Raw genomic sequence first — 17,270 nt, 5'->3', positions numbered from 1 at the left:
GTTGTTTTTTTTTTTTGTTTTTACTGGAGCAATCTAGGTAAAGTACCTTGCTGAAGGGTACAACAGCAGTGTCCCCCACTGGGGATTGAACCCACAACTCTCCAGTCAAGAGTCTAGAGCCCTAACCACTACTCCACACTGCTGCCCCTAGTTAAAACACAGAGGCCTGGAAGGCAGGTTTACATTGGGTGTTTATAATGGGCACATGCCTGGCAGGCTGGTTTATAATGGGCACATGCCTGGCAGGCTGGTTTATAATGGGCACATGCCTGGCAGGCTGGTTTATATTGGGCACATGCCTGGAAGGATGGTTTATATTGGGCACATGCCTGGAAGGCTGGTTTATATTGGGCACATGCCTGGAAGGCTGGTTTATATTGAGCACATGCCTGGAAGGCTGGTTTATATTGGGCACATGCCTGGAAGGCTGGTTTATATTGGGCACATGCCTGGAAGGATGGTTTATATTGGGCACATGCCTGGAAGGCTGGTTTATATTGGGCACATGCCTGGAAGGCTGGTTTATATTGAGCACATGCCTGGAAGGCTGGTTTATATTGGGCACATGCCTGGAAGGCTGGTTTATATTGGGCACATGCCTGGAAGGCTGGTTTATATTGAGCACATGCCTGGAAGGCTGGTTTATATTGGGCACATGCCTGGAAGGCTGGTTTATATTGGGCACATGCCTGGAAGGCTGGTTTATAATGGGCACGTGTCTGGCAGGCTGGTTTATAATGGGCACGTGCCTGGCAGGCTGGTTTATAAGGGGCACATGCCTGGCAGGCTGGTTTATAAGGGGCACATGGCTGGCAGGCTGATTAAAAAAAAAATTGTGATTGAAAAAAAAATATGCTGTAGCTTGCCATTATCACAATTTCATTCTGATATTTTTTTCTCAGAGAAATGCCTCCCAGAAAGCGTAGGAAGTGTACTTCGGTCACTGGTAAGTATGAATTATTGTTTGTGAATAAATAATTATATTTTATCAAATTACTGAATAGTTTATGTATAGAGCCACTATCGTAGTTTGTAGAAAATGTTATATGGCCTAATGTGTATGACTATCAGTAAAGTATCTGATTTTTTTTTTTTTTCTAACAACTTATAACACTTTAAAATGTACACTCCACAATAATGTCTTCAGTATTGCTGCTCATGGACAGCACTTTGGCGCATACATTTTAAAGTGTTATAAGTTGTTAGAAAGGATGTTAACAATGAAAGTGAAAATATCAGATACTTTACTGAGAGTCATACCAACACATTAGGATCTGTGTCAGGATGTTAACAATGAAAGAGAAAAAATCAGATACTTTACTGATGCAGCTGGACTAACACATTAGGCCATATACCAACACATTAGACCATATAACAAGACATTAGACCATATACCAACATTTTCTACAACCTACGATAGTTGCTCTTAAAACAAGAAACTTAGTGTTATTTACAAGTAAGGTGTTGTATTTTTTTCCTTCAGTGAAAAATCATGCAGAAAAAGCTCATGCTACATCAGCAACCCCTGCTGCTTGTTCAGAAAGCGACACTGCTTCCCCACTGCCACAGGCATGCCCTCCTTCCTCCAGCACAGTCGCTGTGTCACTTCAGCATCCACCTGTATCACTGGCTGTGCCTCGCCCAGCTGTAATACCCGACAGCATGGCTACACCACAAGTATTTGCTGAAGTCGAGAGCCTTCTCCCTCTTTCTTTCAACAAGAGAAAGAAAAGGTAATATAACATAAATAAACAGATTAATGTGATATTGGAACATTCCATAATTTAAGTATTCTCAAGTTCATTCCAAAGGCTTAATGCAGAATTAAATTAATTCTGAATTAAGTAAATACCTTTTTATGGTTTCATTAAATTTACATTTGTGTATCAATTTTGCAATGTTGGCCATATTTTGTATCTTATTATTCTTATACCTTTCCCCCAAAGATACAGTGTGACAGCAGAGGAGATCAGGAGAAGGATAGGTCCACCTGAGAATGTGTCAGCCAATTCCCTGGTTGCATATCTAAGGGTAGATAAAAATAAAAAGAGTGAGCTTAAAAAGAAGATTGAAGAGACAGTTGGCATTAGTCCTGGCCCAACAACCACTGTAACTTCCCTGTGTTCCAAACTGACTGAGGGTACATTAGTAAATGTCCAGTGCAATGTCAACACACTAAAACATATCAATTAGTAGTATAACACATGGTACAATATACAGACCACTGCATTCAACAGCTTCAAAATACCTTATCTTAATAGTGTAGTGTGGGTAGCCTTGTTTTTAAAACCTAACAATCTAATTATATGTTTCCATTCTAAGTTGTCTTGCATTCAGGCACCAGCTTAAGTCAAATGTAACATGCAAACAGTAAACATTATATTTATCATTAAATAAATCCATTATTTGTGAATATAGAAAATGTAATGTCAGTCTTATTGTACGTTAAAAGTTGATTGTTACAATAATAGTAACACTTTTCTGTCTTCAGGAGAAGCCTGCGATTTAGGTGTGGGCATCGGCAAGTTGGCAGTAAGGATGATTCCTTTTGACAGGATCGCAGTTTTGGAGGGCTCGATCACAACCAAAGATGTTGCCATTGGAAAGCTTCATGAATTTAAGTATGTTTCTTTACTGTTTTACACTAGTGATGAAAAACGCAGGTGTACTGTAACCAAAACGTTAAATTACATCAAATCTGTAACAAAAAATACACTATGAATATGAAATATAGAAAAAGTAAAATCAGACCAAAATATTTCCTATGTACAAAACAATAAAGTTAGAAAGAGGGGTCAACCAGAGAAAGATATGATTGCAATCAAATGTGCAAAATTGTAAAAATAAAGTCAACAGAAGACTTAATTAAACTATATATTTTACCTCTCCAGTTTTTTATGCATGGCACTCATTTTGTGGAAGCACAATTATATCATATTAAATATAGAAGGCAGGATTTGCACTCTGCCTTTACCCGCTATGCCACTTGTGAGCCACAAATTATTATTTTTAAAGTGTAAAGGTACACATTAAAACTTCTAAATAGACTTGCAGATTTTCTCAGGGTGATTTTTTCCGCTGGGCATCTCAATATTTTTTTGTTTTTATTTACATACCATTACAAGATAAAATGTTAGGAGCTAAAAACAATCCTCATTAAATATTGGGTAAAAGCAGCTTACATAAAACCACATGCCTGGTTTATTGAGTATTGCAGTACTAATTGTATTATTCATTATTTAAAAAAAAATATATATATATATATATATATATATTTTTTTTTTTTATTTCTCGATGGCATCAAGAATACAACAGACCAAATTAAAGAAAGTGCTACGGACTTTGACATGGCTACTTATGGACTGGGCTTTCAAATGCTTGATGTTTACAGTTCTGTACTTCAAAAATGTGCCGATTCCCAGATAGAAAAACTGCAGAATGTGTAGTTTTAGATGACACTGAAAATAAGGCATCCTTTGCATATATGTTCATTATTTTAAAAAAGGGCTTGTTCAAAACATTAACAACATTTCTAAGCAAAGAAAACCTAAAATAGCATTTTATGTAAGGCATTTTCTTTTCTATACAACCTCTTAAATATATATTTAAAAATGTACCATAAACATACATAAATAAAGGTACTGTACAACATCTCATATTTATAGTTTCTTGTTTTATTTGTTTATGATTTAAATATTAGCAGTATTAAAATGTAAAACTGCACATACATGCTTCAACAGACTGATACAGAGCAATACAAAGTACTGGACCCAATTGTGGAAAAAAGTGCTGTACAGAAGAACCCTCCTCCCCACTTCTCAGCTCTAATGACCCCCTGACATGTTCCCCCTTTGAAAGAAATTCAGTTCAGGCTTAGATTTTTATGTTAACAATTTGCTTTTACACTACTCGCTACTTAAAGATTGCACTTTCTATTTACTACAAATCATATTTTTACAACTTCTTTACAAAGTGTTACAATAATGCACATTTAAGTGTTATTTATGTAATCTGATTAAGAGAGAAAAGGGAGACATACCATATCAAATATCGACCAACTTGGCCAGAATACAATCATCAGCAATTAGAACTATGCAACATATATTTTATTTTTGATAACATGCTGCCACTATACATATAAATAGCTATTTCACTCTTACTTGAAGAGACCTTTGAGGTCCTTAATAGTTGTAATTAACCTCTATACTTTGTCCAGTTTTGTGTGCATTCTGTAATTCAAAAATAAAGGCGTGGGCTCATAACAGCACACGTTCAGCTTGATTTTAGTATCTGATTCTTTGCTCTGCTACCAATTATTGTTTTTCTAAAGGAACAGACTTTGAATTTGGAATCAGGTCTATGGGTATATAAAGCTCGATTAAGGGGTTCTTTGAGCTGATATGAATGCATGTCTATAGCATGGCTTCTTGCTCTTTCAATGCGTTTTCTGTAAGCATGCAGCCTTATAATTTTTATTTTATTGCTGGCCATGCTATACTGTCCAAATGCTAGTTGGTGTGCACGTTTTACTACAGCATTCAACTCTGGAGATTCCTTATAATCACTGCTGTCACACCACTCCTTTAAGTCTGAAATCATCTTCTTTACACACAACTGTTTATTGTGTGATTGACAATTTGCTGTGGTATTCACAAAGCAGTCCGTTACCTCTTGGTTAGGGTTCTGTGTACCAATTAACTCAGAAAGTCTTAGACAGACACATATTTCTCCAAGACTATTGGCAAGACAGGTGTACAATGTAGCACAATGTACAATTAAGTGTTTTCCATCCCACTCATAGCAATGCTGTTCAGTTAGTGAACTGGCTAATTCTTTTCGAATTCCATCAATATCAATCCCCTGTTCTTTGCACATCATTTTTGCAAACTCAATATGCTTGCACAAATTACCCCTTTCAGAAACGGCGCATTCACATTTCATGCTAATTAAATCCACAGCATAACATTTTGCTTTATCTGCTTCTGAAGGCACTGTGCAATGGCCACCTGATTTGTAAACAAAATTATTTTGAAGGCCTTTGTTCTTCATACGTAATGCAGATTCTGCAGCATCCTGTGTTTTGGAATCAGAAATCCTCTGAGCACCATGAAGACCTTCCAGATACCTGCACCATATACAAGACAGAATACAATTAGTAGAGCAGTATTCTATTATTCACATGCTAAAAAAAGTTATGGGTTGTGTAAATTATATACATGACAAAAATGCATTTACCTGTGGTACACTATCTCCTTATTTGTAGATACTGAAATAAATGTACACAACAACTTTATGTTCTAGAAAATTACAAATATAAAGTATAATGTATTTATTTTTTGAAATCCAACACTTATTTGCAACACTAGACCACATAAAAATGCTAGTATTGGAAATGTTACACAAACCTCTAGTAAGTGACCACCTTGGTATTAAGTAGTAGAAGTAGTTCATCAACTCGTCTGTTTGCATAGCCATGAAGAAACTGATACTTCATGCTGAAAAAAAATCTATGGGGAAAAAAAGAAAAGCAAAAGCATTTTTTTTTTTTTTTATTTAGTATCATCAATTTTTTTCCCTTTATCAGCAATTCAACTTGGCTGACCGCAACAACTCCCCGCCTCCTCAGGAGGGATGAGACAAAACATGCGCCCTCCGATACGAGCACTGTCAAAGCCATATGCTATTTTTCGCACTACAAGCCCAGAGCTCCCACCCCCTAGCGAACACATCGTTTGGAGGAGTCGATGCAGCTAGAAATGCCAATGCCCTGAACCTGCAGGCGCCAGGTCAATTGTGCGCCACCCTCTCAGAACTCCTGGCCAAAGCTGGCAATGGCATAGGCAGGATTCGAGACAAGTCTGTCTCTTGCCTATAGTGCTGCAACTTATGTTTTTGTTTTAATCACTATTTTTACATAATGCATACCTCTCAACAAGGTTGTTCGTTTCACTGTCTTGGTGGTAAACTCTCCGTCCAAAATTGGCCCACATGTCTGCATTTCGAAACCAATGGTCCTGTAGATACTGTGAAATTACTGAACTGCCAGTTTCTCTGTCTGTTTTGACAATCACTTCCTTTGACATCTTTTCAAACTCGGCAGCCTAAAATGAATGAAAATAAATAAAAAAAAAGTTAACAGAAAGACATGCATACCAAATAATTTTTTTTCAAAAAATACACGTTTGTCAATATACAAATTCTATTAAAAAGATGGGTAGTATAATTATGGTAAATGGATTATCCATGAATGAGCAACAGTATGTCACCTTATGACATTTGCTAACGTGGAAGAAAGAAAGAAAAATAAACTTACTGTACTGCATTGTTTTAAGGCAATCATAGACCTAATCACTTCATTTTTTGCAGACAGATTCTGACTGCATCCTACATCACGTCGGACAATCCATCTGTGTACCGCCTTTAAAAAACAAAAAACTAAACGTTGATAATTATCACTGTCTAAGTCTGTGTTAGAAAGTACTATAGCACAAACGTCTGTTTTTTGTTTGCTTTCAAAATTGTAACTATTGTACACTGATTTTTTAAAACTTATTGTATATTAGTTTTTTAATTAGTTTTGAATTTGCTATGTATCATGGATTGTGTAAATTACATAATAAAAATGATCATTATAATAAATCAAGTATAATCAAATCTAAGCATGAAGACACATGTAAAATGCAATTGGAATGAACAGTTTTCTGACTCTGCTACTTTGTTTCACTTTTGTTAGATCACATTAAGGAACAATGTTTTCATTTTTTATCAATCAGATTGTCATTCAATTCCCTTCCTGTAACCTTCAGACTTAGGAGATACCAAATTTCTACCATAAAATCTTTTTTTTATTTTATAATGCACACAAGTTTGCATTCTGTCATTTTGCCAAAAGCTGGTCTGGGAGGAGGCAGATATTTTTCTGAATATATAAGGCAGGGGTAGACACCCCTGGTCCTGGAGTGCCACAGACCAGTGATTCCCAACCCTGGTCCTGGAGGACCCCCTAACCTGCTGGTTTTTGTTCCAACCGAGCTTGCAATTACTTAATCGAACGAATAATTTGCCTAATCAGAGCCTTTTAATTCTTTTGAACAGTTGGGGTTCCAAGTTAGGTGTAAAATTGTATAAGGAACTTCAATTCTCCAACTTTTTATAAGTTACATGATTTAAAAAGTCCAGTTTAAACTATTACTTAAATTAAGGGTTCAATTAAGTAATTGAGAGCTCGTTGGAACAAAAACCAGCAGGGTAGGTGGTCCTCCAGGATCAGGGTTGGGAACCACTGCCACAAACACTTCAGTTTTTTGTTTACCCCAAGACCCTTAATAAATTCATTGACTCATTGATTAGCTTAATTTATCAGAATTACCATTTGTTCCAGGGATTTAATAATTGATGATTAAGAGATACCTACAAACTCTGCAGGATTGTGGCACTCCAGGACCAGGGTCACCTACCCCTGATATAAGGCTTTAAGACCTTGTATGTGAATTCTACATTATGGATATAAATACCCACTCTCAAGTACTTTTATACTAAGTGCAATTGAAATCAGTAGGTTATCTGTAGATATATTTAAGTAATTAGTCATTGAGGGTCGATTGCACTGTACCAGTTAGTCCACTTGATTCATCTAACTAGTGCAGGACTGGCTAACCCTGGTCCTTGAGAGCCACAGGGTCTTCTGGTTTTTGTTTTAACCGAGCCCTTGATAACTTCATTGACATTATTAATTGGTCTTAATTGGTCAAAATTCCCATGGGTGCCAGTTGATTAGTGTTTGATGATTTAGAGAGACCTATAAAACCTGCAGGATTGTGGCTCTCCAGTACCAGGGTTGGCCACCCCTGAACTAGTGGAATGAGGAGGTTTAGTCCATGTGCTTGGACTACAGTTAGTACTGTACACCTCTATCCTGAAAAATTTGCGGCCGCCCCAAAAGGTTAGCATTGAAATTCTGTTCAATATTTTTCCATGCCATTTTACGTAATACAACATTCTCGTCTTCTTTGCTGGTGCTGTAAGCTTTGTTAATGTAGTTTTTAATTAGGTGTACTAAATACATCTTTTCCTCTATGGAAAATTTTGGAACTCTTTTAGATGACATTTATTCTACTGAAGGGTTTTTAAACTGTTAAAAGTTTGATGTGACTTATCTTCTGCATTGCTTCTGATATTGGTCCACATGGGCGGTCTAACGTGTTCTGCATGTTCACATCAGCTGAACCAATTCACATGATTAACTATTTGGTTTTGGTACGGTGCAATCAGGTCTAATTTGCAGCATTTGCTAGACTGCATTTTAGTCCACTTGGTATGGACCAAAGTCATTGCTACACTGCAATCAACCCGGAATGACCCCTAACTGAAAGTGGTTTTGGTTTTTTACCTGAAGTACACGGAACAAGCACAGCAACACCTTTGCATAAGGAAACACTGTGTACTGCATTGATTTCTTTCATGTCCCTATCTACCATGACACATCTGCAAAGGGAAATATAAAAAGGAAGTAATACTTAGTCTATCACTTCGTAAATTAAGAGAGCTGCATACAAAGCTGATTGTACCGCTACAAGGCTGCCAAATCGGGTAGCGTGAGATGGGGGGAGTGGTTGATTGCTGCCATACTTGTAGTTTTACTGGATGGGCTGCTAATTTTTTTAATTTTTTTTTTTTAAACAAAATTCTATATAATAAGATAACTATATAAACCAGATTAAACTCGGTTTTAAATTAAACCCTATATTGGCATTATGTTGTTTCAAATATCACATTTTATGTTCATAATAATTTTTATATCAAACGACACATTACCACCCCAAACATTCTACAGTATAAGCTGTAAATTATGCAATCATGAAATACCATTGCCATGTAAGTTACTCATCTTAATCTGTTTATCCTTTGCATTTCATACATAAACTTCAACTATGAATTTTAAAACATATCTTGGCTGAAACTCTCCAACAGCTTCCTGAACTTTTTACAGATAGTGACAAGATGTCACTGGATTCCTCACTCACAATAAAAAATGCTACAGGTATTCCTCAGCCTTGGTTGCTCTTCACTAGCACAGCATAAAATGCAAAACCATACTGAGTTGCGCCCATGTGTAGAATTGTTGCTCACAAATGTAAAAGAAACGTACGCTCCACATCTATTGGCACGAGTTATTGAAGGTGCTCCTGAGGATTTACCTTTTGGTTTATTGGACCTTTCACATTGCCACTGAAAGTGATTTTCCCCTCTTTTTTTGATAGCTACAAATGTGCCAGTTCCATTCTCCTTAAGACATGTCAAGTGATTTTGCATAAAATCCTCTCTTGAATCTCGTTTTACAATATGTATCGTTCTCTGCACACGTGCGTCAGACTCCTTGCGCAGAGTCTTCAAGTGATGAGATCCAGAAACGTTCCATTATCTCACTAAAAGGAAGAAAAAAAACGTTAAACAATTTCTCAGTGATGTGTGTCATTCCGTAAAAAATCACTCGGAAAAGTTGGATTTCGACCCACATTTAAAGGAACCTTCTGACGTACATCATCAATTCACCTCCTAAGAATAAAACATAGAGAACAGCCTTATGCAAACATTAACACAGTGCCCATCAAATGCCACCAGACATATGTCCCCATTATAAACCAGCCTGCCAGGCATGTGCCCAATTTAAACACCCAATATAAACCAGCCTACCAGGCATGTGCCCATTATAAATCAGCCTGACAGACATGTGCCCATTATAAACCAGCCTGCCAGGCATGTGCCCATTATAAACCAGTCTGACAGATATGTGCCCATTATAAACCAGCCTTCCAGGCATGTGCCCAATATAAACCAGCCTGCCAGGCATGTGCCCAATATAAACCAGCCTGCCAGGCATGTGCCTATTATAAACCAGCCTGCCAGGCAAGTGCCCATTATAAACCAGCCTGCCAGGCAAGTGTCCATTATAAACCAGCCTGCCAGGCATGTGCCCAATATAAACCAGCCTGCCAGGCATGTGCCCATTATAAACCAGCCTGCCAGGCATGTGCCCAATATAAACCAGCCTGCCAGGCATGTGCCCAATATAAACCAGCCAATGTAAACCTGCCTTCCAGGCCTCTGTGTTTTAACTACAGTAGTCTTACCAGCTGGTAAATTAATAATTTAGTTTAGAGTAACCAACCTTGTTATTCTGTTACCAATATTTGCTTAAGACATAGGACATTAGCATAACTTCAGCTGACATGCCTGGTAAGTTTATTATATTTTGTATTATCATTTTTAACAGCAAATCAATTATAAATTATGTGTAACTGAATGTTGTGGAACTGTGAACAACTTGCACACACAGTACAGCATAAATACTATGCTGCATATAAAGTGAATAATTAAAATATACGTTTGAACAACAAAACGAGACAAAGGTAGAGATTAAGCATCACTAAAATTTGAAATGATAGCTACACTTAAAAAAAACGTTATATAATACAACTTAACAGAAGAAGATATTCATATTCATATTTAAGGCGTAACTCAACATTTTTTAATGCCTTTGTGTGCATACGTTCTGCTAAAAACGGTGTATTTTGAGAAGATGAATAAAACATCCTACCTTTTTCATTCCAAATCTGTTCTGCTGCAAAACCTTGGCGCGCAGTTTTCAGTTTGAATGTGAGGGCGTGGAAACAGGCAGCTTTTGCCCTTAGAAGGCGTGTTTCCTTTGTGATGTAAATGAGGAGGCGGGTTTTCGCAGAGAGGTGTTTTATTATCTGCCTAATAGGCAGACCTGCCTGTCAGCCGAAGTTAGGAGCAAACTTCTCCCCTGTGCTTATAATTACTGAAATCTATGCATGAAAGGCAACGGCAGCAGCACGGCCGCTCCGATTCCAATCGCCATACCGTCTACACAAACCGTTTGTTCTGACACAAGCCACATAACGTACAATTAGTGGGGCTGAGCAACAAGACTGTGAAAGTGATACCTCAGAACACCAAGGAAACAAAAAGCTTTAGATGAGAACAGGGTATTTTAAAAATACACCGGTGGCTGCAAACACGTACTGACAGCACCACGAGTTTGAAAATACATCACAAACGCATGCTTCACTAGTGTGACAAAAATGTTGGTTACTTGGTCCCCGGTCATAAACAGAAAGTGACCGGAAAAGTACTTCTCACAACTTTGTTCACATACAACAAACAGTCAAACCATAGCCGCCAGGCACTACTATATCAATACTTTTTAATGAATACGTCGTTAAAATGTAGTCTATGGTAGGCTTCTAATTTATGTTGGAAAACGTCGTAACAAAGGTGTTTTAAACCAATAAAACAGCAGGTAGTCTGACTCCAAAAAGTAAACAGAAAATAAACACAAATAAAAAGGACTTAAAAACAGTTTAAACAAGTCATTTTATCTGAGGTATACATAACTTACGGGTTACAAACGCGGAAAACACTAATACTTAGAAAGGGTAGTTTTTGCTTTGAACGTCAGGCAAGCGTAATTATTTGTAATAGGAACTTACAGATTTAACTGTAGCTTCCCCAGGAACATGATGCAAAAACAGTTTTAATACGATGCTACCTTAGAAGTGCTCACTTCTGAAACGCACAGCCACTGACATTGACTTTGTTGTTTGTTTTTCCTACCTTTGATGATCATAAAGGATGTGTCCATGTGAAAATCAGCGTTTCTCGTGAAAAGTACAATCTGCTGCAGAGAGTGAATAGTAACACTCTCAAGTGGAAGACGTGTTAAACGAATGTGATGTTTCCTTGGGTGGCTAAATTATCCAATGGGGGTATTAGGTGTCAGGGGTGTACTATTCATTCATAAGTCATGACAGGGTTTTCTGAGGCAGAGTGGATGAGTAAAAAAATAGAGCAGCCAGCAAGGTGGGTTTGGTTAGACACCGCCGTGACTCAGAAAAGGGCTGGCGCTGCACTATTAGAATGGAGGGGGGTGCATAGAAAGGAGGGGCCGACCAACAGCAGGAGAGAGAAAGAAAGAAAGATTCTCTTTGTGTGTCTCTGGGGTTTAGGGGGTGCAATATGTTTGGGCTTTTGATTAATAATTAGCCATACTGATAGCGTTTTGCTTAACTAGAGTCTATTTAGGATTAATATTGCTTTTATATTGCGACTCGATCATTTTATATGAATAAAGGTCATTTTAGATTTTATATCGTATATTTTATTTTATTATCGTATAATAATTGTTGAATGTATTATTCATGTACACGGCCGGGATTTTGTAATATTTATACACAACCAATTCATATGACTAAAAGGCAAATTACAGTTTGTAATGGCGTACGCGAGTTTAGTGTTCACTTTATTGAAATATACGATGTGCTTATTAATACATGAATTAATGATGGCTGGAATTCAATAACTGCAATATTTCTTTATTCTGTCATTATAGTTATATGTTATCTATCTATCTATCTAGCTATTTGTCTGTCTGTCTGTCTGTGTCTATCTGTCTGTCCCCAAAGTGTCCCAAAATATATTGTAGATATGATGTAGGTATATTGTGTATAAATCACACAGGGATAGGACAGAATCCCTGCTATACTTTTATTATTATTATTATTTATTTCTTAGCAGACGCCCTTATCCAGGGCGACTTACAATCGTAAGCAAATACATTTCAAGTATCACAGTACAAGTAATAATACAATTAAGAGCAAGATAAATACAATGACTTTGGTTCAAGCAAGTACAAGTGTGACAAAATACAATTCAATAATACAACAGATAACAGTGTCAGTGATAGTTACATCAGGATATGATTAAATACAAAATACTACAGATTAAACACTTGGCAGATTACAGTACTCTGAAGTATAGGATTAAATGCAGTAAAATAGGGGGCAGATAAGAGCAAGTAAAGCACATTTAAAGGGGAAAAACAGAGGAGTTCTACAGGTGCTGTCTGAAGAGGTGAGTCTTAAGGAGGCGCCGGAATGTGGTCAGGGACTGGGGCAGTCCTGACATCTGTAGGAAGGTCATTCCACCACTGCGTAGCGGTCTGTGCAGTTGTGTTTGTGTTCTGTAATCCCCGCTGTCTATGTTTACGTGTGTTTATTCCCTCCCGCTGTATTCCGCAGCTGCTTTGTTTACCTTTAGTGTATGTGTTCCTATGTATAATGTAACCTGTCTGTTTGTCTTCTCTGGTCTGTTAAGATTGGTTGTTATTAGTCTGTCCCCATTGATCCTAGTGTGTGGATGAGGGCAAATGGGATATGTGCCTGAGCCCTGATACCCTATTTGCATAAGGGGGATGGGGCTAATGTTATAAGAAGGCGCTGCGACACCATCTTGTTGTTGTATGGAGTAAAGTGGTTGAATGCAGAGAAGCAGACAGAGCAGTGGACTCTGGTGGGTGCGAGCTAGCGTCCGAAAATAAAAGCATTGAACCAAGAACCAAGCGTGTCTCCTGTTTTCTGCCTCCTGTTGAAACGCTACAGTGGTGTCAGAGCGGGATTTGAGATGGAACCCCCGAGCGTCAAGCAGGAGAGGTTAAGAGATGGAGAGATGTACCATGAGCTGGAGCGGCTGCTCCAGTGCAAGAAGGAGCTCGGCCTGATGGAGGAACAGGCCAGGTTCAGTGAGGAGAGACGAGTCACCAAAAAAGACGGTGGTCACCAGCTGTAGAGCACATGGGGCCCAGCTGGGTCCCGCAGAGTGCTGCGCCTGATACCCGGAGCCAGGAGAGATGAGTCTTGACCCGCTCTAGAAAATGGCGTTCACCAGCAGCAGAGAGCATGGGATCACGCCGGATACCTGGAGCCAGGAGAGACCACAGGCTGATCAACCTGAAGGCGGCGACAGTACAGCAGGACGGCAGAGCGCAAAGTTGCCCAGCTTTGATGGCACCACGAACTGAGAGGCCTTCCACGCTCAACTAACTGTGCTGGGTAAGCTGTGCAAGTGGAGCGAGGGCGACAAGGCACAGCAACTGACAGCGGCACTGAGAGGGGATGCCCAGATGGTGCTGTTGAACCTGGCCAAGGAAGAGATGGGCAGCTACCATAACCTGGGTGAGACCGCCTTCGACCAGGAGGTCTGGGTCCAGGATCAGTGCATCCTGGGGCTCAACTTCCTTCAACGGGCGACAGGGACAGTGACCGGGGCGGGGCCGTCTCTCCTCCTAGATGACCATTACCATCCCCAGCGCAACAGTCACTGCAGGAACCCTGGTAAATGCCAGCCCTTTCAAGGGCTCCTGCAATGGTCGCGATCCGAGAGCAGAACACAGAGGGGTGAAAGAAGGAGTTTGAGCACCTCTTTGCAGTCAGACCGGAGGATGGGGGACGGACTGGGATGGTCCAACACCAGATCGACACTTGCCGATCCCCACCCAGTCGGGAACCACCCCACTGGCTGCCCCTGTTCCGACACAAGGTGGCTGCGGGGACTATCCAGGAGATGCGGGGGGCTGGGGTGATTTAGCAGTGTGGAGTATAGAGCAGCAGTGTGAAGTAGTGGTTAGGGCTCTGGACTCTTGACTGGAGGGTTGTGGGTTCATTCCCCAGTGGGGGACACTGCTGCTGTACCCTTGAGCAAGGTACTTTACCTAGATTGCTCCAGTAAAAACCCAACTGTATAAATGGGTAATTGTATGTAAAAAAAAATAATGTAATTTTATGTAAAAATAATGTGATATCTTGTAACAATTGTAAGTCGCCCTGGATAAGGGCGTCTGCTAATAAATGAATAAATAATAATAATAATAATAATAATAATAATAATAATAATAATAATAATAATAATAATAATAATAATAATAATAATAATAATGATAATTTAGCAGATTGCAGTGGACTCTGGTAGGTGTGAGATAGCGTCCGGAAATAAAAGCATCGAACCAAGAACCAAGCGTGCCTCTCCTGTTTTCTGCCTCCTGTTGAAACACTACAATACTGTCAATAGGGTCTACTGTGGTGAAGATAATTAAATTGTTTTCAAGGGAAGGGAAGTTGAGAGTTGGAAATCTGCAGTAAAGTGTGTTCTCCAGAGTCAGCACATTTGAAACTGCTCTCTGTGAAACACCATGCAGAAGCACCTGCCAACTAAGCGCCTATCCGCCTCTAGCAGGCTGTCAGATAAGCCTTGCTCATTGTGACTAAAAATGACTTTTTTATATCCCAAGAATCCCAAATCAGGGGGAAACCTGGAACAGCCATTATCTACAGTGCATGCTACAGCTTAGTCGCTCCCAGTAGCAGCTGGTGGCTGTAGTGTTCCACTATGTATGAGTTTGCTTTGTTTGACAAAAGATGTGTCCCCTAGTTGTTCAATAAATTATATTATTACTCAAGTAGTATCTATAAAATAAACAGCAGATACTGCATGGTTCATTATGGAATAATACTATCACTCAAGACTAGCCTAATATCACACAAGTGGCAAAGGCAAAGTTACTATCTAATACTAAACATAGTACAATACAAAATGTGAAAAAGAAGTACAAATATTATTAGAATACACTTTATAACAAGAACAGTTTCATTAAGAAATATTGATTACGATATCACAATGGTAATCCACTTTTGCAGATAACATTATTTATATTTAAGACTGTGCATACTGTATAAAAAGAACGTTCTGGTGTGTTAGAAACTGAATTATGTCTCCGCCTAGTGGACATTACAATATTTAATCTCATTTTATTGTTGGGGAAAATAAATATAATTTTCACTTTTAATTGGGCTTAGTGTGTTGAAAGAAAAGGTTTCAGAAATGAATGTACGGTGGTTTAATACTGTGGTGGTTTGCTTTCATACATAATACATGTCAGTGACTTTGATAGAGGCCTGAGAACAAGTATTTAACTGGCAGGCAATTATATTCCAAAGACTGTACAAGTTTATGTTTCATAAGAAAGTCTCAGAAATGATGAGTCATTTTGGGGCTCCTGAGTGGCACATCCGATAAAGGCGCTCCGTGTGGAGTGCAGGATGCGCCCTATAGCCTGGACGTCGCCACTTCGAGTCCAGGCTATTCCACTGCCGACCGTGGACAGGAGCTCCCAGGGGGCGACGCACAATTCACAGAGCACCGCCCGGGGGGGGGGGGGGCGGGGGGGGGGCTTGGGTCTGGCCGGACTGGCTTGCCAGTAAGCTGCCCAGAGCCGCATTGTCCTCCGACGCTGTAGTTCTGAGGTGGCTGCATGGTGGGCCTGCAGTGTGTAAAAGAAGCGGTCGGCTGATGGCACACGCTTTGGAGAACAGCGTGTGTTCGTCTTCCCCGCTTCCGAGTCAGCGCGGTGGAGATAGCGGTGGGCTGAGCCTAAAAATAATTGGCTATTCCAAATTGGGGAGAAAATAATAAAAACAATTGGTGACTACTAAACTGAAAAAAAAAAAAAAAAATGATGAGTCATTCAGGACCAGCAGATTTTCACCGCCAGCTTTCCTCAAGAACTTCAACTAATCATTGTGGATGGTCCAGTGTCATCCTGGCTGCCCATGGCGGCCCTGTCCCTTATTGATTCTATGATGGCTGTTGTTTCTAAGTATTAATGAAGTATTACAATCTGTAATTCATATTCACGATTGCTCTCCGGGTGCCTGTGAAGAAGATTTGTTGATGCCCTACACTTTCCCAGCTACCCGTCCATTTCAATGGAATACCTACCCATTGATCATGGTATGGCGCTTTGCATAATGAACTTAGAATTATAAATGTAGTATTGTAATATGAGATGCCTCTATTGTGATGTCACTCACTGAAATACTTAAAGAATCTTTTCATAACGGGACAAGTAGACGCCGTTGTAATCTGTAGCTGTAATCAAAATAAAAAAAATAAAAACTTTAGGGAGATCTGCAGTCTATATGGTGTGGCCTTGGTAGAAATGAGTAATACTTTAGACCTACTGCATAATTTTTCAATACTCAATTCACTGGAGACAGAAACCTGGCATGGGTGGAGGCTCCTTACATTTTGGTACTCTGCAATTAGTTGCATCCGGTTTGAAAGCTATGAAAGAAAAGATGTGCCACATTAGCACTGTTTATGAAGTGGAATTGTATGTTGGGAAAATGTATAGTAAAAAAAAAAATCTCCTTATTAGAAAGTAAGATTGGTCCACTTCCTTGCTATAATGCAAAATCCTTTAACCCTTGTTTGACCTTTGTTTCTGAAACTATGTAGGTAACCCTTCGGCCATTCTTCTCTTGAAAGAGTTGTTAAATGCCCTCATTAATGAGTGGCAAAGATGTCACATGTAATGAAGAATGTCATTTAGTAAGAGGCAAAAGGAATTTGAATTA

General features: G+C 39.1%; 2 long non-coding RNA genes across 4 annotated transcripts; one reads left to right on the top strand and one right to left on the bottom strand.

The window, feature by feature from the left end:
- The first annotated feature begins 864 nt into the window (after positions 1-864).
- On the top strand, positions 865-6,385 carry LOC117969706 (uncharacterized). Of its 3 annotated transcripts, none has more exons than XR_009329540.1 (4): positions 865-946; positions 1,484-1,733; positions 2,492-2,621; positions 6,367-6,385. It is a non-coding gene; the product is annotated as an uncharacterized LOC117969706 (long non-coding RNA). The 3 variants fall into 3 exon arrangements; XR_009329539.1 differs by lacking the exon at positions 6,367-6,385 and adding an exon at positions 5,585-5,927; XR_004662645.2 differs by lacking the exon at positions 6,367-6,385 and having other exon boundaries at positions 2,492-3,235.
- Positions 3,654-10,723, bottom strand: LOC131737963 (uncharacterized). Its single transcript, XR_009329541.1, has 6 exons — positions 10,598-10,723; positions 9,198-9,425; positions 6,314-6,418; positions 5,926-6,101; positions 5,406-5,507; positions 3,654-5,125 (listed from the first exon to the last, which is right to left on the bottom strand). It is a non-coding gene; the product is annotated as an uncharacterized LOC131737963 (long non-coding RNA).
- Positions 10,724-17,270: the final 6,547 nt, after the last annotated feature.

This window comes from Acipenser ruthenus, chromosome 1, assembly GCF_902713425.1.
Source record: "Acipenser ruthenus chromosome 1, fAciRut3.2 maternal haplotype, whole genome shotgun sequence".
Taxonomy (NCBI): domain Eukaryota; kingdom Metazoa; phylum Chordata; class Actinopteri; order Acipenseriformes; family Acipenseridae; genus Acipenser; species Acipenser ruthenus.
Note: the sequence above shows the minus strand (reverse complement) of the source record. Positions and strands in the feature narration are given on the sequence as shown.